General features: G+C 46.9%; 1 long non-coding RNA gene across 1 annotated transcript in view; it reads right to left on the bottom strand.

Annotated features, from left to right (window-relative positions):
- Nucleotides 1-26,172, bottom strand: part of LOC144891055 (uncharacterized) — a 196,576-nt gene that overhangs the window by 145,968 nt on the left and 24,436 nt on the right. The window contains exon 2 of the long non-coding RNA XR_013622692.1: nt 4,011-4,106. This is a non-coding gene — a long non-coding RNA (uncharacterized LOC144891055). The remainder of the gene's footprint in view (nt 1-4,010; nt 4,107-26,172) is intronic.

Below are 26,172 nucleotides of genomic sequence, written 5' to 3' on the forward strand. Positions count from 1 at the left end.
GAAGAACTATCTGACCGCATCCTTGCTGCAGCGCTTCACGCTGGTCAAGGCAGTGAGCGCATCGATGTTGTCTTTGACACATACACAGAAGAATCCATCAAAGCAGCTGAGCGTGTGAACCGCGGTTCAAATGAAGGCATCAGTTTCAGCGAGATCAGACCCGCACACAAAATCATGAACTGGCGGCGTCTCCTTGCTTGCAGCCAGACAAAGGAGAAACTGGTTGTGTTTCTGGCGGAGTCGTGGAAACATGAAACAAATCGCGAAAAGCTAGGCAACAGAACACTGTATGTCACCTGTGGTGAAAAATGTCTGGTACTGACCCGCGATAGGTGGAAGTTGGTGCAAGCACTCGAATGTAGCCACGAGGAAGCAGACACGCGTATGTTTCTCCACGCAAAGCACGCCGCTACCCACTACAAGACGATCATCTTAGTGGCAGATGACACCGACGTTCTGATCATCAGTCTTCATCTCAGCAGAACCATCGATAGTCAGCTCTTCATCAGACGAGGAACAAAGGTTCGAGTCAGAATGATCGACGTTGGAAAGTTGGCTGCGGTATTGGGGTCTGGAGTTTGCAGTGCATTGCCAGGGCTTCATGCATGGAGCGGGTGTGACACTGTGAGTGCTCTGGCTAGCCAAGGAAAGATAAAGGCTTTGAAGCTTGTGCAAGCGAATGAGCTGTATCTTCAAGCATTCACAGATCTGGGATCTTCGTGGAATGTACCAACAGACGTCTTCAATAGCATTCAGGCCTTCACGTGTCAGCTGTACGCCAAGAACACGAAGATCGTCGGTGTTAATTCGCTCCGTTATCACATGTTCTGTGCAAAGAAGGGCCAGATCGAATCTGGACAATTGCCGCCTTGTGAAGACTCCTTGATGCAGCATACGCTTAGGGCCAACTATCAGGCGGCTATCTGGCGACGCAGCCTTGAAAACCTACCAGACGTCCCAACACCATCAGCAGGACATGGTTGGGAACTCGATGATGGCGGTTCGCTCACAATCCGATGGATGGCGGGTCTACCAGCTCCAGATGTCGTCTTGAATCTCATCTCATGCACATGCAGAAGGACGTGTCGACCGTCAGATTGCTCCTGCATACTGAATGGGTTGAAGTGCACTGTTGTGTGTAAGCTGCAGGGATGCTCCAACATGGTGCAGGATGATGCTATCGTGGCTCAGGATGCCAATGACTCTGATGGCGACTCTGATGATTAACTTTGTGTGCACTGTATATTGTATAGCATATGTTGTTCTCTATTATAATGCAGGCCAAATTGCCTGAAAATCTTTATAGACAGATAAACGGTTTAGCAAAATGTATAATTTGGAAGATCATACCGGTGTTATTTGACTAAAACATGACATGTTCAATGATACCTCCGCTTGCTTATTAGGAATATACATCGTATGGTGTTAAAATCAGCTCCATACGTCTTTCCAAACTCTAGTAATGAATAATTAATATAATTGGCGGCCATTTTGAAATCCAAGATGGCCACCAAAGTGCAGATTTCCTATGTAACAATTTCCGCCTGCTTATTAGATATCGTATGGTGTTAAAATCCTCTCCGTACGACATTCCTAACTTGCGTTATCGTCAGAATAGATAATGCCAGCGGCGGCCTAAGTCATTTTATGCCTCTTTACATTTATTTGTTGTAAACTCGTGGTGGATGATATGTTTTAGTTTTTGAGTTATTTTTATAGACAGATAAACGGTGTAGCACAATGCATAATTTGGAAAATCATACCAGTGTTGTTTCACTAAAAAAAGTACAAGTCTAATAATAAAATATTGAAAAATATATGATTTTTTTTCGATAATTGATTTTTATAATAATTAATCTAAAACAAAATGCTTCATATTATTTTTTATTTAGACGGTACACATCGGACGTATATTTAGTCGTCAACCGCACATCGATAGCTAGTATAGAAGTCCAGATACACGTGCAACAATGTACCCCACCAAATGGGCATTTTCGAGCTGGGTGGTTTCAAAGATGGCGTCCATCCGGGCACTAAGCTACCGTTCTCAGATGTCCATCACACCTTTTCTGACACATGAGACATTGGTCTAATGGAAAATCATAATGAGAATTACTCCCCCCGCCGGAGCATTACTTTTGGTCTGGCTCAAGGACTAGGTGTGTTGGCCTTGATCTAAGGCCAACAGAATGAAGGGTTGTCATCAACGCGGAAGCGGAAAATGTCAAAGCGGAAGTCAAAGCGGAAGCGTTGTCAAAGCGGAAAAATGTCAGATTTTCCGCTTCCTGGTGTGTTGGCTTTCTTCCTTTCTTCCTACTTTCCTTTCTCTTCCTTACTCCCCTCCTTCGTACTGTGTAACTTGTAAGTGCTGCTTCATAAGGATGAATATTAACGTTTCGCTTCACGATTCCAAAGTCCAGCATTATTTGGAATTGTTTTCTGATTAACCATCTTGATCAAACTTTGGCCGATCAATTTACTTACTGTATGAACGTATGATGTACTTTTTATACTTGGGATAATGCTCGTAATAGAGCTAACAAACACACACACACACACACACACACACACACACACACACACACACACACACACACACACACACACACACACACAATCCCGCAAGATGTGCAGAAAAGAAATGTGACCCTGAACAGGTCAAGGTCCATCATGGTCATCATGGTCACCTGCCCAACTCACAATCCCTCGAGATATGCGGAAACGATATATGACAATGAACAGGTCATGATCCATCATGGTCACCTGTCCAACTCACAATCTCTCGAGATATGCGGAAACGATATATGACAATGAACAGGTCATGATCCATCATGGTCACCTGCCCAACTCACAATCCCTCGAGATATGCAGAAACGATATATGACAATGAGCAGGTCATGATCCATCATGGTCACCTGCCCAACTCACAATCTCTCGAGATATGCGGAAACGATATATGACAATGAACAGGTCATGATCCATCATGGTCACCTGTCCAACTCACAATCTCTCGAGATATGCGGAAACGACATATGACCATGAACAGGTCATTGCCAGTCATGGTCATTGACAGTCCAACTCTCTCATTTTTGGAGAACTTTTAACAATCGAATGCACAGCAGATGCAGAGATTTCATGTATACTTCCAATTTGCGTTGTTCCTTCGCAATGTCAAACTGCACCGCTAAAGTTACACTCTGTCGCTGCTTCTTGATTACGAGGTGTGCTTGGCGACGCACTCGCGGATCTCTTTGGAGTCAGGCCAGCTGTGCAACCAATCGGTGAGAAGGATTGTTACAAACAGACAGACACAAAGTCTCCCCTTCTGTCTGAATGTTCTACAATCTTCCCTTAATCTCATTGTCTCTCCAGTGTAGAACCCTCCATATCTCTGTTATTTGGGGAATAAAAGGTAAAAATAAAATTAAAAAGCCATGCAAGTGAGAAAGGGAACAAAACACTTTCATTCGAACACCTTCAAAGTGCTTCATTAATGATGCATTGAAAACCTTGCACAATATGTACGTATCCGCCTTCTGACGCACTTACCCCGAATCATACAAAAAGGCATAACAGCAGAGTGCTGGCAAAGTGCATGGCAGGAGAATTGTGTGGGATATGCGCGATAACAATAAATATGAGAATACTGTTGTTATTTCGGGCAGAATGAGAAGGAAATTGAAGGGATGGGAGTGGCAGAGAACATTAAAAAAATGGGACAGGGATTGAAAGAGGCATGTGAGTTGGTGGGAGGTGATGAGTTGGAGAGTGGTGGGGGGAAGGAAAATTGAAAAGGAAAGGGAGGGTGTGAAAGGGAGAGTGGAGAGGGGGGCTGAGGGGAAATGGGGGCAGAATAGGTGAAAAGCTTCCCACAACAAGAGCAGATTTAACAGATGGCTGTCCTTTTGTGTCATTATTACTAAGTACTTATGTTGGACCAAACACTCATGGGGTATGTGCAAAAGTCTCCTGAATAGGGCATTCTCAAAAGGGGCCACTAAAAGCTTTACCCACAGAGCTTGGGAGCATCGATTTTGAAGCAGAAAGAGTGCACAGCGTGAAACGTGGCCCGAGCCTCATGGCAGGAAACATCCATCTTTGTGTTCCTAACAGGGAGAAAAGAAAACGGCCAACCCATTAGTCAGCTTGCTTACTTCCTGTCCAAATGAGCAAAGCTCGTCGGCATATAGGACACAGTCATGCACGCATATATGTGCACACGCTCATACATATACACACAAACAGACACACACAAAGGCGGATACATCAAGACCTGGGAAGGTGCCGTTCCCCCTTCTGAAACCCACATTTGGAGATAACAACTAATGACACACACACACACACACACACACACACACACACACACACACACACACACACACACACACACACACACACACACACGTGTACAAAGCTCAGCTTGCATCCAGGTGTTCTTAAATGATGTATGTAAGATGTGACAGGTTTTTAAAAGCGGTGGCTAAGAGGTCCTCATTACAGATACGCTCTCCTTCCTGCTCAATGTTGATGTGCCATGATTTAACAAGCCCACCAGCTTGAAGATTTGTGTTTTGCCGCCACAAAGTTAAAATAATCACACAACAAAGACCACTTTCCCATTATTGCTATGTAATTATTTGTGAGGCACCGCAGAGGCTGTTCTTTAACAGCTGTCAGGAGGGAAACCTCAGAGGAAGGATTTCCTCATTATGTGGCTGGCGTGACATCCTTGTGGAGCCTCCCCTCTCCAAGGAATAATTATATGCACGCCATATGGCACAGAGCACGTGCGGAGTTGTGGTCGATCATCCTCTGCGGGGACATCTCTAAGCCTAGACCTCTCTGGATTGCATTCACTGCAGAAACACAAACAACATCACTGGAAGCTGGTGCTCATGGTCAATATTGTTACGAAAATGGCGTTTAATTTCAATTTCTTTTCTGTTTTTGCTTGCTGTTATAATAGTAAAAGGTTAGGAATATTATTGAACCCAACAGACCAGAATGTAAATTTTGCTGGACATGTGTAAATAGGAATTTTATCCAAAATGAGACATAGCACAACCAACTCCCATTTGTTTCCAGGGAAACCACATTCCTGGAGCAGACGCCATGAGAGCAAATAACTTTGCAATGCCTTTATCAAATAACACTCTGCTAAAGGCCACTGGATGAAGCCCATTCGCTCGATCATCGATGGCCAAATGGATAATGCCGCAGAATTGCCAAGACATGAAGAAACGTCTGGAAATGGAGCTTGCTTGGGAAAGCAAGGCATAAAGGACTTTACTCAGGGAGCGTGAGGCAAGAAGGTTGGTGGTGATCATCATGGAGGCTGGAGAGATGTGGAGGCTACTTGGTGGTTGATCTCACAGAGAGGAAGAGGAGCTGGGCTAAGGGAGCACTTGGGATGTGTGAATGTGACAGAGGAAGGAGCGAGTGACACTCACTTGACTGAGTCCATCGCTTGAGAGAGACCGAGAGCGGCTGCAATTGAGAGCCTTCACTCTGTTTCCACTCACAATCCAATTCCAAGTCGCATAGCTTGGTGAGGAAATAGCGCTCCAAGCACAAGCTTTGCGACATTGAGTCCTTACTCTGTGTCACTGCATTCTCCATCTCCAAAACCTGAGGTAGGGTGGTACGTTCTGCCAATTCTCTCCAAAATGTACATTTGTTGCTGAGGTTCTGCCTTCTTGGAAAACAAACAATCTGCACCAAACCCCTTTTCCACTTTCACCTTCATACTCCATGTGGTTACTGAAACCAATTAACATCAGGATGCATTTTGTGCCATGAGACCACAACAGTCTTTGACGACCCTGATGCTCTTTGCCATCTTCTGACCTGGGTCAAATGCAAGCACGACCACCGTCACCTGTTATTTAGCCTCGCTACCAACAGTAACCTGGTTCCTGCTATCCCTCTATTCCTGTGCAATTATTCCGACTCTGGTATAGTTTAGCTTCCACACACGCTGTGCTCAGGAAGAGCTCTATGAGCCTGCTGGCAGTCATTTAAAGTTAAGTGCTGTGCTTCGATAATTCTATGGATAAGAGAATGCGAAGGCTTGCATAAACTGGGTTTTTTGGCATTTCATTCTTCGGTTTTCAAGTGGGCATATTTGCTATTGTAATAAAATAATATTTTCATACACAGGCATTGTAGAGTAGTCTCCTCCGTGTGCTCCTTCCACCTAAACTCACTGTGCTTAAGGGTATGATGCCCCCCGATGGCACCTGGCTTCACTGTGTCATCAAGTAGCATTGATGAGCTGTCTGGACCCCCATTCCTATGAGAATATCGTCTTTCGATAAAGGAAGCTCTGGCTGGCACATGCACTTTCCTTACTTTGCTATCTTCACTCATACAGCCACCGGGCAAAGTGCTTTAATTGATTTGCCAAGGCTATGCCATGCTGCTTTGGAGAAATAATTATCTAAGTCGAACATTCAAATACAAGAATAATTCAGAATATAGACTGCTTTAAAATCCAATCTTTTACATATCGTACATTTTGTTCAAGAATGGGCTTATATGGGTATTGCATACATCAAGAAACATTGGATGAATCAGAACGTTGAGATTATAACCTGGGGAAGGGGAGGGTGCCGCTCTTTCACTCTTGAACACGTAAATCCTGATATTTGCATGAAAATACTTCAAAAGTGGCCATGCCAGATTTGTCCAAATTGCCAAAAACAAACTATGTATAAATGTTTAAAAAAACTATGAACTTGTGAGGTTTCCAGGATGGGAGGAAGGAAGGTAGAAAAGTTTCTAGTAAGTAAAGGAAAGTATAAAAGTTTTTATGAAGCAAAGTTTCTAGAAAGCAGTTTCTCGGAGTGCCTTCAGAAAGTATCCACACCCCTTGACTTTTGCACATTTTGTTGTGATACAGCCTGAATTTAAAATGAATTAATTTGAGATTTTTTGTCACTGATCCACACATAATAACCCATAATGTCAAAGTGGATTTTGGTTTCTTTGAATTTATTACAAATTAATTAAAAGTGAAAAGCTGAAATGTCTTGAGTTAATAAGTATTCAACCCCTTTGCTATGATATTCCAAATTGAGTTCAGGTGCATCCAATTTCCTTTCATTATCTTTGAGATGTCCCTAAAAAATTGATTGGAGTCCACCTGTGCCCAATTCAATTGATTGGACATGATTTAGAAAGAAACACACATTTATATATAAGGCCCCACAGTTGACAGTGCATGTCAGTGCAGAAACTCTACCATGAAGTCCAAAAAACTGTCGGTAGAACTCCGAGGTGGAATTGTGAGGAGACATAGATCTAGGGAACGGTATAAAACAGTTTATAGAGTGTTGAAAGTTTCCAAGAGCACAATGAAATCCATCATTACGAAATGTAAATAATACGAAACTACCCAGACTCTTTCTGGAGATGGCCCTCCGACCAAACTGAGCAACCAGACAAGAAGGACCTTGGTCAGGGAGGGGACCAAGAACCCAATGACCACTCCGACAGAACTAGAGTTACTTAGCTGAGATGGGAGAACCTGCCAGAAGGACAACAGTCTCTGCAGCGCTTCATAAATCTAGGCTTAATGGAGAGTGGCCAGACGGAAGCCACTGCTGACAAAAAGGCACATGACATCACACCTGGAGTTGCAAAAATGCACATGAAAGACTGAGAGCATGAGGCAAAAGATTATGTGGTCTGATGAGACGAAAATTGAACTCTTTGGCATGACTGCAAAGCACTACGTCTGATGGAAACAGAGTACAGCTCATCACTCATCTAACACCATCCCTATCATGAAGCATGGTTGTGGCAGCATCATGCTATGGGGATGCTTTTCAGTGGCAGGGAATGGGGGACTTGTAAAGATAGAGGGAACAATGAATGAAGCCAAATAAAAGCAAATCCTTGAGAAAACATTGCTTGAGAGTGCAAAATACCTTTGTGGGAAGGATTTATGTCCAACAGGACAATAACCTCAAGCATACAGCCAAAGCAACACTGGAATAACTTCGGACCAAGAAAGTGAAAGTCATTAAGTGGTCCAGCCAAAGCCCAAACTTGAATCCCATTGAGAATCTGTGGAAAGACTTGAAGATTGCTGTTCACCGACGCTCCCCGTCCAACTTGACAGAGCTTTAGCAAATCTGCAAGGAAGAATGGGAGAAACTCCCCAAATCCAGATGTGCAAAGCTGATACAGACATAAACAAGAAGACTCGAAGCTGTCAACACTGCCAAAGGTGCTACTACGAACTATTGACTTCAGGGGGTTGAATACTTATGTAAATTATATATTTTGTATTTCAATTTTAATTATTTTGTAAGAATTTCTCAAAAAAATTCCACTTTTACATTATGGGTTACTATGTGTAAATCAGTGACAAAAAATCTCAATTTAATCCATTTTAAATTTAATTTGTTATAACACAACAAAATCTGAAAATAGTCAAGGGGTGTGAATACTTTCTGATGTATATATATATATATATATATATATATATATATATATATATATATATATATATATATATATATATATATATATATATATATATATATATATATATATATATATTAGGGTTGTGCTCAAAATAATTTTTTTTAAATATTTACTGGGACATGGCTTTATGTTGTTCCTTTTGTTCCAAAATGAAAAGACACCAAATATGAAAGCAATCTGATTTTATTTAGGGGTGCCACATCAGCCTTCAAACTAAAGGTGTCTACAAAACTTTTCTATATATGGATCGAAAGCAAAACCAGAAGTTTGTTTTATGAAAATCCACCCTCCACTCACTTTCTTTGTATTCTAGCAAACACAAGTTACAATAGCTGCACAAATAGCACTATATTGCTATGAAAACTCAAATTCAATGATAACAATCCAAATGTTCAGTTCATAAAATGAAGAGACACCATATCACATAATATTAAAAAACCCAAATATAATGAGAAATGTAACTCATATTTCTGGGCCTGTTTCACCACTGTTGCCTTCTTGGCATCGGGGTACATCTTCCTGTGAGCAGCAACAACTTGGAGCAGAGCTTGCTTTTGCTCTTCATCCTTTGTAAGGAGCTTATTGTAGTCTTGTATCAATGCGACACCCCTTTCTGCCCTGTCGTTCACCACGACTAAGCCACTGGCGGCTTTCTTTGCTTCCTGAAAGCTGGTTTCTTGCTCCCATGAACCAGGATCCTTATCCATCCAATCAGTTGGGGTCCCTAGGATGCTGAAGAAATGCTTGGTGTGTTTTGTTATGAGGCCAGCCATTGACAGGGCGGTTCCTCGTTTGATAGCTGGTCTCTTTGGAGAGGGGTTTTCACCGTCATTTTTCAATGCTTCAATCATATTGATCTTGCTTTCTTTGTCAATTCTGGTGTCAAAGAATGCAAATGCCACTAGTACTGGGCTCATGTACCACGTGTGGCGGCCAAGTGCCTTCAAGGCTGCCTGAGCCATCTTCTGATTGATTTGTTCAAACTTTTCCAACTTCTTGAAGAGGTTAATGTCATTCAGGGGAGCCTCAATAGCTTGTGGAGCCCGAAACCAAGCCTGTACATACACAAGGCAGACAAAAATGTTGAAGGCTCGGAGTTCTCTCGCCTCTCGAAGTGTCAAGTGGAACTCTGACCGAAACATGAACACCTGTAGTGAATATAGTGCTTTTGCCATCCATCTGGCTCTGTGCATTGCTCCTGGAGCCATGATCCGGATTCCACGAGGTGGGATTCCTCCCATGTAGATGACAGTCAGTTCTAGGAGTTCACGATAATCATCTCGTGGCTGCTGATCTTTCAAACACACAAGAACGTTTTTGCTTCCAACACAGTGTCTACAGATCCCATTGAAGCCTTCCTCTCTGAGAATTGATCGTGAAGAAACTTCCTGTCCTCGGGGTTGGTGATTATGGCCTCCGAATCTGCATGCCTAAGATCAAACGTCTTCTCCAAGGAGGCCTTGAAGGATGCTTCCTTTTTCTCTTGGGTCGCACCACCCCGCTTTGCACCTTTTTGGAGGCTCCTCCATTCTTCATATAGCCTCTCCAAACGATGGATGCAGTGCTGCTTCGTCGTTGTAGGTAGGTGAGCTTTTTCCCAGAACTTCACAACCTCTTCAATGGTGAGGGTTGCACTCTCCCGGGCAGTGCGATTCTCCTTCTTCAGGTGATGGAAAAACAGGACAAGAGATTGATGCACAGTCGGGAGCTTGGCACCTTTGATGGCATCTTCAGAAGTGGACCCAATGAGATACACATTATCCTGAGCCCGAGTTTTCAATGAAACACTGGTACTAGCACATGCCATATCTGCAAAATACGCAAGAATGTGGGTAAAATCCTGTTAATTCTTACTCCACAGGGTCACTCTCTACAAAAGAGCCACAGTCAATAAGTTAGGCCTACATATTACACACTAAAAAAGCGTACCCCTGACCCTGGGAACCTGTACAAAACATGCATGAAAATTGCCCAGATAGTGATCATAGGAAGTCTCAAAACTGTATGTATAATATATTGTATATATATAATGTATAATGTGTATTTATGTATATTTATTATTTAATGTATATTTACTATATATTTATTTTTAATATTATATTTAATGTATATATATAATTATGTATTTATTTTGTGTATATACAGCCCAAAAAATGGGAATTCCTATTTTTGCATGGGGGAAAATTCATCACTGATGTGGCACCCCTAAATATTATTGGATTCCATTCAAATTTGGTGTGGTTTCCTTTGACACCAAAAGGAACAAAAATAGACCATGTCCCGGAGACAATCTGCATTTTGATTTTTTGAAGCCCACCCTATTATGTATCCATGTTTTGCTTATTACTTGTGTTCTCCCATAACCCTCATCGTTACCTGCATCCTTGTTTTTCTGTCTCCGTCAACCTTCTCCCTCTGCCCCTGCTATCAGCGCTTCCCTCTTTCTCCTGCTGTTCCCTTTGTTATGTTGTGTCATGATCTGTTCTCTGTCCTAGCTCGTCCACAAGCCTACACCATGTACAAAAAGGGATACGGGATAGTAAGATCCATCTCAGCAAAACCTTAAGAGGGAAAAATATACATTACAATAGCATGTTTGTGTAATGAAACAATCAGGCCAGAAAAAGAAAAGGGAACACCCACCAAAAAAATTGAAGAAAGTAATAGAGAGTATTGTCCCGTTGTGTCAGAGAAGACGCCATTGCCAGGAATAGGCCTAAACAGAAAATCGTAGTCAATCAAATGGATAATTCCATTAAGGTGATAGAAAAACATCTATAAATTACATAACGGAAATGATGTGGAAGAAAAATATATCCAGCTCTAAAAAAACAAGCTTCTTTGTGACTTGATGCACGTCCATCAGTAGTTGGGTGGATATGTGAAAAAGATGTTCACCTCTGGCAGGAAACATAAAAATTGGTATATAAGGGTTTTAAGGTATGCTGAATTGAAATAGATGTGGAGACATTTGACTTTTGACATTTGACAGCCATTCAACATGGTACTAATTTTTGATGATGTCAGATAATTGGTTGAGAATGTTCTTGTTAGAGGTTTACATCTTATTTACATGTCCATTGTGTTATATACGTATACAATAATAGATATGAGCGTCTATTATAGAACACACAATCATAACATAACACAACATGTACATTTGTTATTTACAAATAATGTAATTTTTTATTTATTAATTAACATTGTCCTTTACATACACAGACTTGGCATTTAATATGGAATATTTTTTTTGTGGGGGTGAACTTACTTTTCAAGCTGTCTTAGAACCAAAAGTTCATTGGAATTATGTTGAAATTATTCTAGATTTTGTTAATGTGACCTTTAAAAGAAACAAACCACATTTGACATTTCGAAACAAACAAATTGATCCTTGAAAGTGATGTAAACTGATATTGAACTCAATTCATGGACAGTACTGTGTTAAACATCTGTACGTTTTCCAGAAGTATCTCTTTATTTTGCACATTAGCCCAAATTTTTTTTAACAAAAACAAAAGTTAAATTACGACTGGGATTACGGACAGTAAAATGACAGTTCAGTACTTCGTGTAACCCCCACGAGCATTCAGGAGAGCACGTACACGTGGAGGCATGCTGTTCACGAGATTTGCCAAGGTTTGGACAGGAATCGCTTGCCATGCAGTGACAATAGTCTGCTGCAATTCACGCACAGAGGTCGGCTGCTGGACCAAGTGGTCGATTTGACGCGTTAATTCTGCCCACAAGTTCTCTATCGGATTCATATCCGGGGACATGGCAGGCCACTCCATATGTTCAGCAAGAAAGTGTTGGATCATGCGAGCACGATGAGGCCATGCATTGTCATCTTGGAAGACAAAGTTTCCTCGAAAGGCTGCACGAGCAAATGGAAACAATGTTTCTTCCAGAATGGCCCTGTACTTGAACTGGTTCAGGTTTCCATTCAGAACAACCAGGTCAGTTTTGCCCCCTGCATGAAAAGCAGCCCATACGGTCACCCCACCACCTCCAGCTTGGACTCTTGGCACTATACAATCTTTGTTGTAGGCTTCATGCACTTGTCTGCACACTCGGACGCGGCCATCTTGACGATAGACCAGAAATCTAGACTCGTCACTGAAGATCATGTGATTCCAGTGTCCTGGCTGCCATTGACGGTGCTCTCTGGCCCACTGCAATCGGCGCTGGCGGTGTTGTCTGGTCAGGCGTGGCTTTCTCAGAGGACGCCTGGCACGATAGCCTGATTGAACCAGTCGTTGGTTGACTAGCCTTCTGGATACAGGCACATTTGTCAGTTGCTGCCACTCAGCCCGAAGCCGATTAGCTGACTTGGTACGGCCATTGCGGACTAACCGGTGCAGCTGGCGATCATCCCTCCTTGTGGTTCTGCGGCGACGTCCTGGCCTCGGTATTGGAGTAGGGACACCCCTCTGAGCATTTCGTATCAGGATCTTTGACACCTGACCTTGAGTGATGCCATACTGCCGAGCAATAGCACGCTGTTTCATGCCGTAATTTCGTAAGGCCACCACTCCATGAGAAACAGCATTGTCGAGTTGACGGACCATCTCCAGAGGAAGCGGCAATATCTTTTGGAGACGTGCAGCAGTTGTTTTCCACTAATACAGAACGCAACAACCCTTGTATACCCGAATGTGAAGCCAATCATCAAATGCACCTGTCCGTACATTTTGCCAAGCCACCTGTGGTATAATCCTGTTGTTGACTTCTTGCTGCGACAGACAATCAGTGACATGGTTATTTTAACAAATAAATCACCAAAGTGTAAAAGAAACTCACCAGATTTATTTACTGAGTTAAGAAAGTAAACCCAAGTCAAGGAAAAAAAAAAAATTCCATATTAAATGCCAAGTCTGTAACTTATAGAGGTGCACTTGTGGACTGTTTAACCATAGACTTTATTTTGTCTGGTTCTATGAAATTCAGCTGGTTGGCTTTATTTCTGGTGTATTTCTAAATATCGATAACTTGCGTAACAGAGTAATTGGTATCTTAAAATTCCCCTGTCATACATTGTTGCCTATGTTTGAGCAGCCATGGGGTATATTCAGCATTTAGAAAATTAACAAGAAACTGACATTGTGGGTAAATGTAGGCGATCAAGGGCTCTGTATGTTTGTTACCAAATTTCATGCTTATACTATGTTGCATATTACATCTTTTTGTGAATTAAAGAAGTCTTTCCATATCTGTCTGTTGTCAACTTTCTGAACAGAATACATACGTATATTACTGCCCACACATCTAACTTCCAAAAAGAGAAAAAAAGTACATGTCTTTTTGCAATTTTCGACTACCAGTAGCATAGCACTTTCCCAGAGAAACACTGTCTATATTACTCATTTGGGACTGTTATTCCATTTAGCATGGATTGGAAGAAATATACATGCAGGTGTATTTTGAAATTTATTAAATTGTGGTACATTTAAAGAAATCGAAATTTTTCTCATTTCGCAGTGCAGTTGATGCCAGCAGTTATGGTTGAGAGTCCATGTAGAGTGAGATCATTAACACAATGTGATAAGTAATACACCATGTTCGAGGTATTTATATACCCATTCCAGTAATGTATGCTGCTAAATGATCATTGAAGCCACAAAAAGATGGCAGGCCAAGAACCAAATGTACCCTCCTACCGCCAATAGCGCGAAATTGGCAAAAATGCAAAAATACCCCGTCCCCCAAAACCTCATTTTTGAGAACGTTACGTTGATCCTATCAAATGTCTCCACATCTATTTCAATTCAGCATACCTTAAAACCCTTATATACCAATTTTTATGCTTCCTGCCAGAGGTGAACATCTTTCTGATATTTTGTCACATATCCGCCCAACTGCAGTACTCTCACCCATTCCTCAAATGCACAACGCGAGCAGTTACGGAACATATTCATACTCACAAATCTGTGCAATTCTCACTTACTCTCTGGTCACAAAATCCAAGCATGAATAATCTCTTGACTCAGGAAACAAGGACAACTGTGCTTTTGCCATTGCTGGGAAGCAGGATGACTGAGACAGGAAAGTCAGTTACAAGTCAGTCAGTCAGTCAGAAAGTCAGTTACAAACTCATGAAAGTCGTAATGGCTTAAACATCAAGTATCAAAACAGGATTTTCCTTTATATAAATATCACACCAAATGCATTTGTTGTTGTTGTATAGCCCAATACAGTTTTATTGAACAAGCCCGGGACACAGAGACAGCCAATCGATCACCAGAAGCGACACAGAGATCCCCCACATCCAGTATGGTGTACCCCCACCTTCACAAAGTCAGGGACATGGCAGAGTTAGAGGGAGAGAGACAGAGACAAGAGGGAAAAGGCCGGTCCTCCGGGACCGATCGGAACTCTGACCGTGACCGCGCTACCCTGACGAATCTGGGCTGCAGGGAAGAATGGGGAAGATTTGGCCCCCATATTGCGTTGAGGGGGAGGGGGTGGGGTACAACCACTGCAAAGAGCCATACCCGATAGTTGTCCAAATCTGCAAAGATATTTCAGCACCGTAAGGTCATTTTCGTGTCTTTCTTCGGTTCTGATGATAGATTATTATTGACCAGAAATGCCAACGTATTGGTTTGTTGCTTGTGGTTACTGGATTGTCATTCGTGTTATCCGTACGACTTCTGATGATATTTTGCGCAAACACAACATTGATAGTATTTTCAGTATCCATATTGAAGAACCTTGCCATTCTCTGTTACACAGAACTTTGCTGTGCAATCATGTCAGACAGTTTTCTTATTTTTTAACGCAGGAAGGGTACTTTACAGGTGCTCTAGGAACCTGCTGGCTGTTTGCAGGAAGCTGCCCTGGACGGACGCCAAGCTCATTTGGTCTTTTCCACAGGCTTTGTAAAAACTTCATTGCACACCATGGGGGTGTTGAGCATCCCTTTGCCTACTGCAGTCGTTTCCAAGCTTTCTGGCAAAGCCACAGCAAGATAAATGTGCCTGGCAAAGCTTCAGAATGCGAGCAATTATTTTATTTCTTTGGTTCTTGGGTGAGTTGCATTCTTTGGTTTTCCTGCTGTCTGGATAATGCAATCTTCTGGTTCATTTTACAGGTACCAAATACACCCAACGACAATTTTCAAACCATGTTTTTTTTTTCTCCCTCTCCTGCCTGCCAACACTTGCCTCATGCCAAATGTGTTGAGTCCCATAGCTGTAGAATGTCAGGTTGTCAGCAGCTCTGTCCTGCGTAGACCCACTGCCAAAGGCTCACCGTTATGCCAGCTTGTGGTGCCAGCTTTTCCTCTCTGCCTCCCCCTTTCCTGGATTTACTCCAGTTCACTCTGCACATCTCATAGACGTGTGAAGGGCCTGGTGATGTGTGCACTTGACTGTGGAATCGAGTGTCATTTACGGTTGGCTGGTTCTCCTCTTAGGGCCTGCTGTTTGCTGTCATAAGTCTCTTTTTTTAAACCAGTTCTCGGCCATGTTGCTTTAATTGTCGTCAAATGGAAGCCAAACATTTGCACCGTGGCAACCGTCAGTTAGACAAGTCTACGGCCAAAGCACATGTGGCTTTTCCCTGTTCTCACATACACACTCACTGGCAAACAATAATAGAATTCCCTTTGATAAGCATTGCTGGGAACATGGTATTCAAGTGTAAGGGTTGAAAATGAAATGAAGAGTGAAGGAAAGAACCTTCCTCTTGCGAAGACAAATTACACAGGGATCAAATTACGAATCCGTCCGGCTGGTTGCATCATTGCTAAGGTGTGGCTGTGCAACTGTAACAATTCCCCTGCACATTTGGGGAGGAATTTGGAATTGGTTTATGTTGCTGGTCAGAATCACACACTCTTAGGGAAAGAAAGGTGGATCTACTCCACCCTCCGGCATTCAATGATAGTAGAAGAGTCCCCAGTTTATCATCCTACCTGATGGACGGTAAACTCATTCGTGAAATATCCTGTCTGTGAAGCACCACGACGACAGTTCATGGTGCGGCTGAGAATCGAAACCAGACAAGACAGCTCAAAGGCAAGTGTGCTACATCAGCGCCAACCTCTTACACAAGCAACCCCCTTGAGCTATATTGGATTCCAAGCAAGTCACTCCATGCAACCCTAAACCATCAGAACTATGCCTTTCAACGTTCCGAGAGGAGGGGTAGAGAGAGGGGAGTTGGGACTTATAAAAGTAACAACAATCAATCACATGACAACATTTACAATATAAAAATAAGGAAATAATTTATTGTATCCTTCCCTCCAAAACTCAAATTCAGCAAACAATCACATTGCATGGCCCTTTGTCGTAGGTGGTATGACATGAATTAACTACAAAATCAAAGATAGCCACCACGAGTTTCTGTTGTTGACCTCTTACTTTTGAACGAATGACATTGGAATTTTGGGACGATAAGCCACTTGGTTATTGAAGGCAGTATGAATTTGATAAACCTTCATCATTTACATAAATATAACGTTTTGCTGGTTGAGGATTATCAAATAAGGTCAGACAATTGAGGGGAAAAAAAATCTTATAACAAGATCGGTAATTGCATGTCTGGGAAATGGTTGGTGACGTGCTCATTATCGGGTTTTGCAACTAAAATGGCCGCTAGTCTACCAATCGACCATCTTTGATCATATCGCAAAATAAAGTGAAGTGCATGTGTAGGCCACCATGTACTTTGCTTGTGCCAAGTTTGAACAAAATCGGACCATGCCTGATGCCTGTTCAATAAATGGTTGGGGACACATTTAAGTAACAAAATGGCCGCCAGTCGGCCATCTTGGATCTGATCTCAAAATAAAATGACTTGCTTATGTAAGCTATCATTCAATATCTGTGTGCCAAGTTTGAAAAACGTCGGCAAATGCATGTACGAGAAATGGTTGAGGTCATGTTCAACATTGGGTTTTTACGGCATAGGGAATAGGGCAAAGCCGTCTGGAACAGTGCTTGTCCGTCTAGAACAGTGTTTGTCCATCCGTATGCATGTATGTATGTATGTATGTATGTATGTCCCCTCAAACGTATACAAACCAGAACTGAGGATCTGGTCACATGACAGGGTGATGTGATTACATCTGTCATTACGGCAGTACAGCGGCTGACTCCACACACCGGCATTTTAATTCCAATTTCGTTCAGGCCGGACAATTCGTCGAACCTGTCATATATCACAATTGCCATGCTCTACCTTTACGTTTTTCATTCAGTGTGAAACGCAAACAAACCGATTGTTAAAATGACCATCAAATATCGAAAGCATCGACGTTAAGGATCTTGCGACAATATGATACATATAGCTATAGGCCTTAGGCTTCATGCCTCACCTTCGGGCCGCTTCGGACAAATTAAGCCCAGGTTTCTTAATACAGTAGTGTATCGTTTCAGTAGTATCGTTTTCGTAATAATAATAATAATAATAATAATAATAATAATAATAATAACAGTAATATAGTAAATATGACCATAACACTTTAATCCCAATGTCGTGAATACAAAGTTAATGGAATGAAGCGGTGTATGGTTCATGAATCAGTGATAAGCGGTGTACGGTACTAACAACCGCGGAAGTAAAGAATTCGCCTCCGTTTTTTGACAGTGATATCATTTTCGAAATAATGATAACGTAACGTTAATATTATAGTAAATGTAATTGTAACACCAAGCAGGAAGGGTCAATTCCTCTTTGGGGGTATATAGATTACAGTCGATGTATGGGCGGGTCTCAAGGACATTGGGTGTGTTCATTTACCAAGTTTCTTGTGAACAGATCACCAAGTGCTTTAAGCATTCGAGCAAGCACTCCATTCAAAACCGTTAAGGAACGGCTGGCTTGGCAAGCGCTAGCTAGCTGCTTGGTAAAGGAGCACACCCCGGTTTTCCTCCCTTGCAGTTTTGCGTTAAACAACCGGAAAATTAGGTTTAATTGGTGGTTTTCAAAACAAAACCTTAATTGGTGGGTTTAAAAAGGCCGCAATGAAAAACGCAACTTTAGCTGCAGGGTCATGTTATTTAACCAACCCTTGTGGTGTATATAGATTACAGTAGATCTTCACTCGGTTCTGCAAGTAAAACTTACCTCACGGATGTTAGGATTCCTCAAAATTTCTTTGTTTAATGTTATAAGCAGCATTAGCGACCGACTGTTAAAGCTAATCATATGTTTGTGGTTTTATAATATTTTACAAGCCCGGCTACGCCGCTTCGACTTTCGGTCTTGTTACAACTAAAATGGCTGCCAGTCGACCATATTTGATCGCATCGTGAAAAAAGTGACGTGCATATGTATACCGTCACGTATTGTCTTTGTGCCAAGAATGAACAAAATTAGTCCTTACATCTCCGAGATATGGTTGCTGACGCACGCACACATGCATGGACGGTCGAACAGATGAGACCCACCCAATCCATGAGCCCCTATTTCGGACTAAGTCCAACGGGGACTAATAAATTGCACTGGGAAACTGCCCACTTGGACTGAAGCCTACTTGGATTTTACAGAGGCCTCTATCCAACATTAGGAAGAATGATATTGTAGCGGTTACCGCTGGATGCACACAATCGCCTTGCACCGGCCAGAACACGGCCAGACGCGCCTCTCCCGGGCATGCCCGGACTCACTGTTCCCGGGCACGCCCGAACCTCCCGGGCACGCCCGGTCTCGTCTTTCCCAGGCATGCCCGCTCTCGCCTTTCCAGGGCTTGCCCAGAGCGTCCGGGCATGCCCGCTATCGCCTTTCCAGGGCTCGCCCAGAGCGTCCGGGCATGCCTGCTATCGCCTTTCCAGGGTTCGCCCAGAGCGTCCGGGCATGCCCGCTCTCGCCTTTCCAGTGCTCGTCCAGAGCGCCCGGGCATGCCCAGCCTCGACTTGCCAGGCCGCAGCCAAACACGCCCGGGCAGGTCCAGACTCGCCTTTCCAAGGCTCGCCCTTGACACCCGGGCATGCCCGGTATAGCTTTTGCTGGGCAAACTTCCCGACATAAATGTGTATATATATTGCTGCCCGATCAATGGGCTTTTGTCAGAATACCTGAGCTGTTTTGTTTCAATAAAGCAACTCGGACGAATTCCGTCTTTGGTCGCGTCACTTCTTTCGACTCGCGTTGGAGCGCAGCTCCTTCACTGGTGACCTACCGACATGGACACGGCAGTGACTCTTAAACTGCCTACCTTCTGGGAGGCTCACGCGGCTGTTTGGTTCGCCCAGGCGGACTCCCAGTTCGCCCTGCGAGGCATCACCGCGGCCGACACCCACTTCCACCACGTCGTGGCAGCGCTCGGTTCCGCCACCGCGGCCCGCGCCCTGAGCCTCCTCGAGCACCCGTCGGCTGCCGACAAGTATGACGCGCTGAAGACGCTCCTCCTCGACGCTTTCGCCCTCTCACCGGCGGCACGCGCACGGCGCCTGCTCGACCTGCCCGAGCTCGGCGACACGCGCCCGTCCGAGCGCATGGACTATATGCTCTCGTTGCTCGGTGAGCACTCTCCGGATTTTCTGTTCCACGAGTTGTTCCTTCGCCAGCTGCCTCACCCGGTACGCCTCGCCCTGGCTGGCACGTCGATCACCGATCCCCGCGCCCTCGCCAGGGAAGCCGATAAGATCTCCTCGGCGGGCCAACACATCGGCGCGGCTACCTGGAGCCTGCCGCCGTCCGAGGCGATGCCCACGACGCCCGAGCACCCTGCGCGGTTGGAGGCCGAACTGCCGGTGAAACTGGCGGCCGCCACGCCGCACCGACCACTTCCGACACGACGGCCGGGGCCTCCACCTGACCAGGCGTGGTGTTATTACCATGCCAGGTTCAGACACAAGGCTCGGACGTGCCGACCCCCGTGCACTTTCGGCAAGTCGGGAAACGGCCGGGCCGGCGTTCATTCCCAGCCATGAGCGCCGGCCACTCGGGCAACTTGCTTTTTATTCGGGACAAAGCGTCCGGGCGGCGTTTCCTTTGTGACACCGGCGCCCAACTGAGCGTCATACCCGCCTCCGAGCAGGACAGGCGGGACGCCGTTTGCGGCCCCTCTTTGGTCGCTGCTAATGGCTCGGCCATACGCACTTTCGGCCCGCGCAACGTCACCCTCTGCTTCGGCAGCCAGCGCTTTCAGTGGACCTTTGTGACCGCCTGCGTCCCCATGGCTTTGCTGGGCGCCGACTTCCTCTGCGCGCACGGGCTGCTGGTCGACGTCAAACGTCGTCGCCTTGTCAACGCCGAGACCTTCAGCTCCCTGGCGTGCACGATGAGCAGCTCCGCGCTGACCTAACTGGCGTGCGCCCTCCCGACGGCGAACGAGTTCGCTCGCCTGCTCACGGAATTCCCGGCCCTCACACGGCCGACATTTTCGGCCGTCGCAGTGCGGCATGGGATCGAGCACGACATACCCACTACGGGCCCGCCGGTCTACGCCAGGGCCCGCCGCCTCGACCCGGCCAAGCTCGCAGTGGCAAAGGCCGAGTTCGACGCGTTGGAGCACCTCGGCATCGTGCGGCGCTCCAATAGCATGTGGGCCTCACCACTGCAAATCGTGCCAAAGCCGGGGGGCGGATGGCGCCCGTGTGGCGACTACCGCCGCCTCAACGACGCTACCACCCCCGACAGGTACCCGATCCCGCACATCCAGGACTTTTCCGCCTGTTTGGCGGGACGGGTCATATTTTCCAAAATTGACCTGATACGGGGATACCACCAGGTACCTGTCCGGGCGGCCGACGTCCCGAAGATGGCCGTCATCACGCCGTTCGGCCTGTTCGAATTTTTGAGGATGCCGTTTGGCCTCAAGAACGCGGCCCAGGCGTTCCAGCGCTTAATGGATGGCGTGCTGCGCGACCTGCCATTTCTTTTCGTCTATCTGGACGACATCCTCGTCGCCAGCACGTCCCGCGCCGAGCACCTCCTCCACCTCCGAACACTGTTCGGTCGACTCAGCGAGCACGACTTAATTGTCAACCCGGCCAAATGCCACTTCGGCACGACGACCGTTGACTTTTTGGGCCACCGCATCACCAAGACCGGGGCCGTGCCGCTACCGACCAAGGTCGAGGCCATCACCACGTTCCCGCGTCCCCGTTCCATCAAGGCCCTACAAGAGTTCCTCGGCATGGTGAATTTTTATCACCGATTCGTGCCCCGCGCTGCTCAGTTCATGCGGCCCCTTTACGAGGCCCTCCGGGGCAAGCCGGCCAAGCATGACATCGTTTGGTCCGCTGCCATGGACGCGGCCTTCGCGAGCGCAAAACGGGCCCTCGCCGACGCAACGCTGCTGGCTCACCCGGTACTCAACGCGCCCATCGCCCTCACTACGGACGCCTCCAACTACGCGGTGGGCGCCGTCCATAAACAATGGGTGGACGGGGTTTGGCAGCCACTCGCTTTTTTCAGCCGGCAGCTCCGGCCGAACGAGTTAAAATACAGCACGTTCGACCGCGAGCTGCTCGGTCTATTCCTGGCCGTTCGCCATTTCCGTCACCTCCTGGAAGGCCACCCGTTCACGGCTTTCGTCGACCACAAGCCGTTGGTCTACGCCATGGCCAAAGTCACAGAGCCGTGGTCGGCCCGCCAGCAGCGCCACCTCTCCGCCGTGTCGGAATTCACCACAGACATCCGGCACGTCGCCGGCAAAGACAACGCTGTGGCCGACTGTCTTTCTCGGGCCAGCGCGAAAGCGGTCCACCTCGGCGTGGACTTCGCGCTCATGGCGGCCGACCAGACCACCGACACCTCGGTGCAGGCCCTCCGGGCGGCGGACACGGGCCTCCGCCTGGCCAACATCCCCTTCGCAGGCACCGTCCTGCTCTGCGACGTCTCCCAGGGCCAGCCTCGCCCCATCGTGCCCGTTTCCTGGCAGCGCCGCATCTTCGCCTCCATCCATGGCCTTTCTCACCCGGGCCGGAAAGCTTCTCAGAAGCTGGTGTCGGCGCGTTTCGTCTGGCACGGCCTTCGACGGAACGTCCGCGACTGGGCCAACGCCTGCACGGCCTGCCAGCGGGCCAAGGTCCACCGCCACACCCAGGCCCCGCTGGCACCTTTCACCGTGCCTGCACGGCGTTTCGACCACGTCCACGTGGACCTGGTGGGTCCCCTGCCCCCATTGCGGGGGTTCACCCACCTGCTCACCATGGTGGACAGGACCACCAGGTGGCCGGAGGCCGTGCCCCTCACCTCCACCACCACCGCTGACGTGGCGCAGGCGTTCATCGCCACCTGGGTCGCGCGCTTCGGCGCACCGGCGGACATCTCGTCCGACCGCGGCCCACAGTTCACGTCCGAACTTTGGGGCGCAGTCGCCCGCTCGTTGGGGGTCACGCTGCACCGCACCACGGCCTACCACCCCCAAGCCAACGGGTTGTGCGAGCGGTTTCACCGCTCCATGAAGGCCGCACTCATGGCCGGCCTTCAGGATGACGGTTGGACCGACCGGCTGCCGTGGGTCCTTTTGGGCCTCCGCACGGCCCCCAAGGAGGACCTCCGGGCGTCCGCCGCCGAGCTCGTCTACGGCCAGCCGCTCCGCGTCCCGGGCGAGTTCGTGCCCGACGCTACCAGTCCCTGGTCCGCCGCACACCAGCGCTCGGACCTCCAGGAGGCCGCCCGCCGATTTGCCCCCGTGCCAACGTCCCACCATGGTGGCCCCCAGTCCTACGTCCCCCCGGCGCTTCGCACAGCGGAGTACGTCTTTGTGCGTCATGACGCACACCGGGGGCCACTCCGGCCGCCGTACGATGGGCCCTTCCGGCTTCTGCGACGGGGCGACAAGTCCTTTGTCGTCGACGTTGGCGGCCGGTCGGACCGGATCTCTGTGGACCGCCTCAAACCGGCGCACATGGACGTCGACCGACCACCACAGTTGGCCCTTCCTCCGCGGCAAGGCCGCCCCCCGTACACAGTTCCCCCCGCTCGACCACCCACCACCACGTCGGACCCCTCCCCATGACCCTCCAGGGGTCGCTTCGGCCGGGTCATCCGGACCCCCCTTAAATTGACCCTGCCGGTGCAGGTCGATTCTGGAGGGGCGTGTGTAGCGGTTACCGCTGGATGCACACAATCGCCTTGCACCGGCCAGAACACGGCCAGACGCGCCTCTCCCGGGCATGCCCGGACTCACTGTTCCCGGGCACGCCCGAACCTCCCGGGCACGCCCGGTCTCGTCTTTCCCGGGCATGCCCGCTCTCGCCTTTCCAGGGCTCGCCCAGAGCGTCTGGGCATGCCCGCTATCGCCTTTCCAGGGCTCGCCCAGAGCGTCCGGGCATGCCCGCTATCGCCTTTCCAGGGCTCGCCCAGAGCGTCCGGGCATGCCCGCTCTCGCCTTTCCAGTGCTCGTCCAGAGCGCCCGGGCACGCCCAGCCTCGACTTGCCAGGCCGCAGCCAAACACGCCCGGGCAGGTCCAGACTCGCCTTTCCAAGGCTCGCCCTTGACACCCGGGCATGCCCGGTATAGCTTTTGCCGGGCAAACTTCCCGACATAAATGTGTATATATATTGCTGCCCGATAAACGGGCTTTTGTCAGAATACCTGAGCTGTTTTGTTTCAATAAAGCAACTCGGACGAATTCCGTCTTTGGTCACGTCACTTCTTTCGACTCGCGTTGGAACGCAGCTCCTTCAATATATTTATATCTCAACTTTTGGATGATAGTAGGAAGTCTGAGGTTCAATCCCAAAGTCCTTCACCAATTACATCCACATTTACCAATTATTACATCCATCTGTGATGAAATATTCATACATTCAGGAAGCTCGATTTATTACAGGGAAAAGCGGCTTTCCAGGACTGAAATAATGCAATAAATCTTGGAATCATTACCATTTAGATTTTTCAAGTAGAGAAAGATCATAAGGGTCAGTAATGAAGCATGCAAACTTTCATACACCTGTTTTTCACATTCCTCATACACAGGTGGCAAACACTCATTGTTAGACACTCAAACTCATGTAAATATAAAATATCTAATGAGATAAGGCATTTGAAATAGGATTCGCACATTCTTGCCTATTTCGATTGTAAGGACAGAGAATGGGCTCACTAAAAGTTTTTCCAATCACGATCCAGGATCTGTGATGGTCTGGGAATGACTGTTGTTACATATTTATGTGAATGTATGTGAATTACTATTCAGGTCTTTGCTTATCAATGTGGACTCGATTAAAGGTTGTTGTGATTAAAGGGTCAGGAGCCCTTCTGGGAAAAAGGAGACCGGAAACGGAAGAAAAAAAGACACGAGGTCCTGGAGAAGCGACGATTCTTCTTCTTCCTCGCCGAGCTCGGACGCGAGCGGTATCGATTGAGCAACATAACAGAATCGGCGTGTAAAAGCCCATCTGGCGAGAGGAGTTACCGGGACGTGTAACTACCCTTTGACACGTCAAGTCGCCGTGGGTTCGTGCACGGAACCAAGCAGCTGGCACAGTTCGCCTCACCGTCTACAAGGCCGCGTACGGGTCGCACCTTGGGCCGCGCGCGCTGGGCAAGCCGCGTGTTGCTTTGCCTGCTTTGCTGTACCCGCTTTGCTTGGCCAGGAGGTGCGCACTGCAGCCGATGTTCCCGGTACGGGACGTGCCCGGTGAAAGCACGTCAGGAAGGGTCCGTTCAACCGCCCACGTGCGGAGATCGAACTACCGGAGTACGGAGACATTGAGAGAGACATTGACCATGGAGGGAGTCGGGAGTGGGGCTCACGTGAGGAATGTATAAGATGGCCATCTTAGAGTTATTATAGATGAGTTTACATCTTTGTACTATTGATTGCTGATTGTGGATGGTTGTTGATTGCTCGGGGAATATATCATTGATTATTCCGGATCCTTGGTGTGGGGTTTCTTATTGATTGGAATTCAGATTTATGCGTTACGAAAGAGCATAAATAATAGATCTTTCTGGCGGAGTTCCTCTCACGTTCCGGGGGTCACCGAGACCAGGTCGTCACCGGGAGGACCATGTAACAGAATTGGGGGCTCGTCCAAATTACGATTTGCGGATTCGCAATTGGGTCTACGTCCGGGATCTAAAATTGTATAAAATAATAAAATAATATTTTTATTAATTAAAATTTATTAACTAAGTATTAATTGGTAAATTTTTGGGGAAATTGGGGGTAAAGTCTTGGGTGAAGGTTAACAGGTGTTAACGATAGGCACCATGGCGTTTGTGGCACAGAACTTTGCGGTAACACCGAGTGAGGCACAGTTCCGAGCGTTACTAAAGTCGGACCTCTTGAAATTGGCCAAACATTTAAACTTGGAGGTCCGAACTAATTTGAGGAAGGCAGAGTTGCAGACCACGGTGATACAGTCTATGGTGGGATTAGGAACATGGGACGAGTTAGCCTGGCAGTGGCTACCCGAAGAACCAGAAGACGTTGAGCTCCGGAAACTGGAGTTGCAACTACGGAGCCAGGAACGGATCAAAGAAGAAGAAAGGAAAGCAGAAAAGGAAAGAGCAGAAGAAGAAAGGAAAGCAGAAAAGGAAAGAGCAGAAGAAGAAAGGAAAGCAGAAGAGAGGAGAGAAGAGAAACAAGCAGAGGAAAGGAGAGTGGAACGAGAACTCCAGGAAAGGTTAAAAGAAGAGGAAAGGAAAGCAGAAGAGAGGAGAGAAGAGAAACAAGCAGAGGAAAGGAGAGTGGAACGAGAACTCCAGGAAAGGTTAGAAGGGAGAAAAGCAGAGGAGAGGAGAGCTGCCAGGGAACTCGAAGCAGA

Source organism: Myxine glutinosa, chromosome 2 (assembly GCF_964187855.1).
Source record: "Myxine glutinosa chromosome 2, kmMyxGlut1.1, whole genome shotgun sequence".
NCBI lineage: Eukaryota > Metazoa > Chordata > Myxini > Myxiniformes > Myxinidae > Myxine > Myxine glutinosa.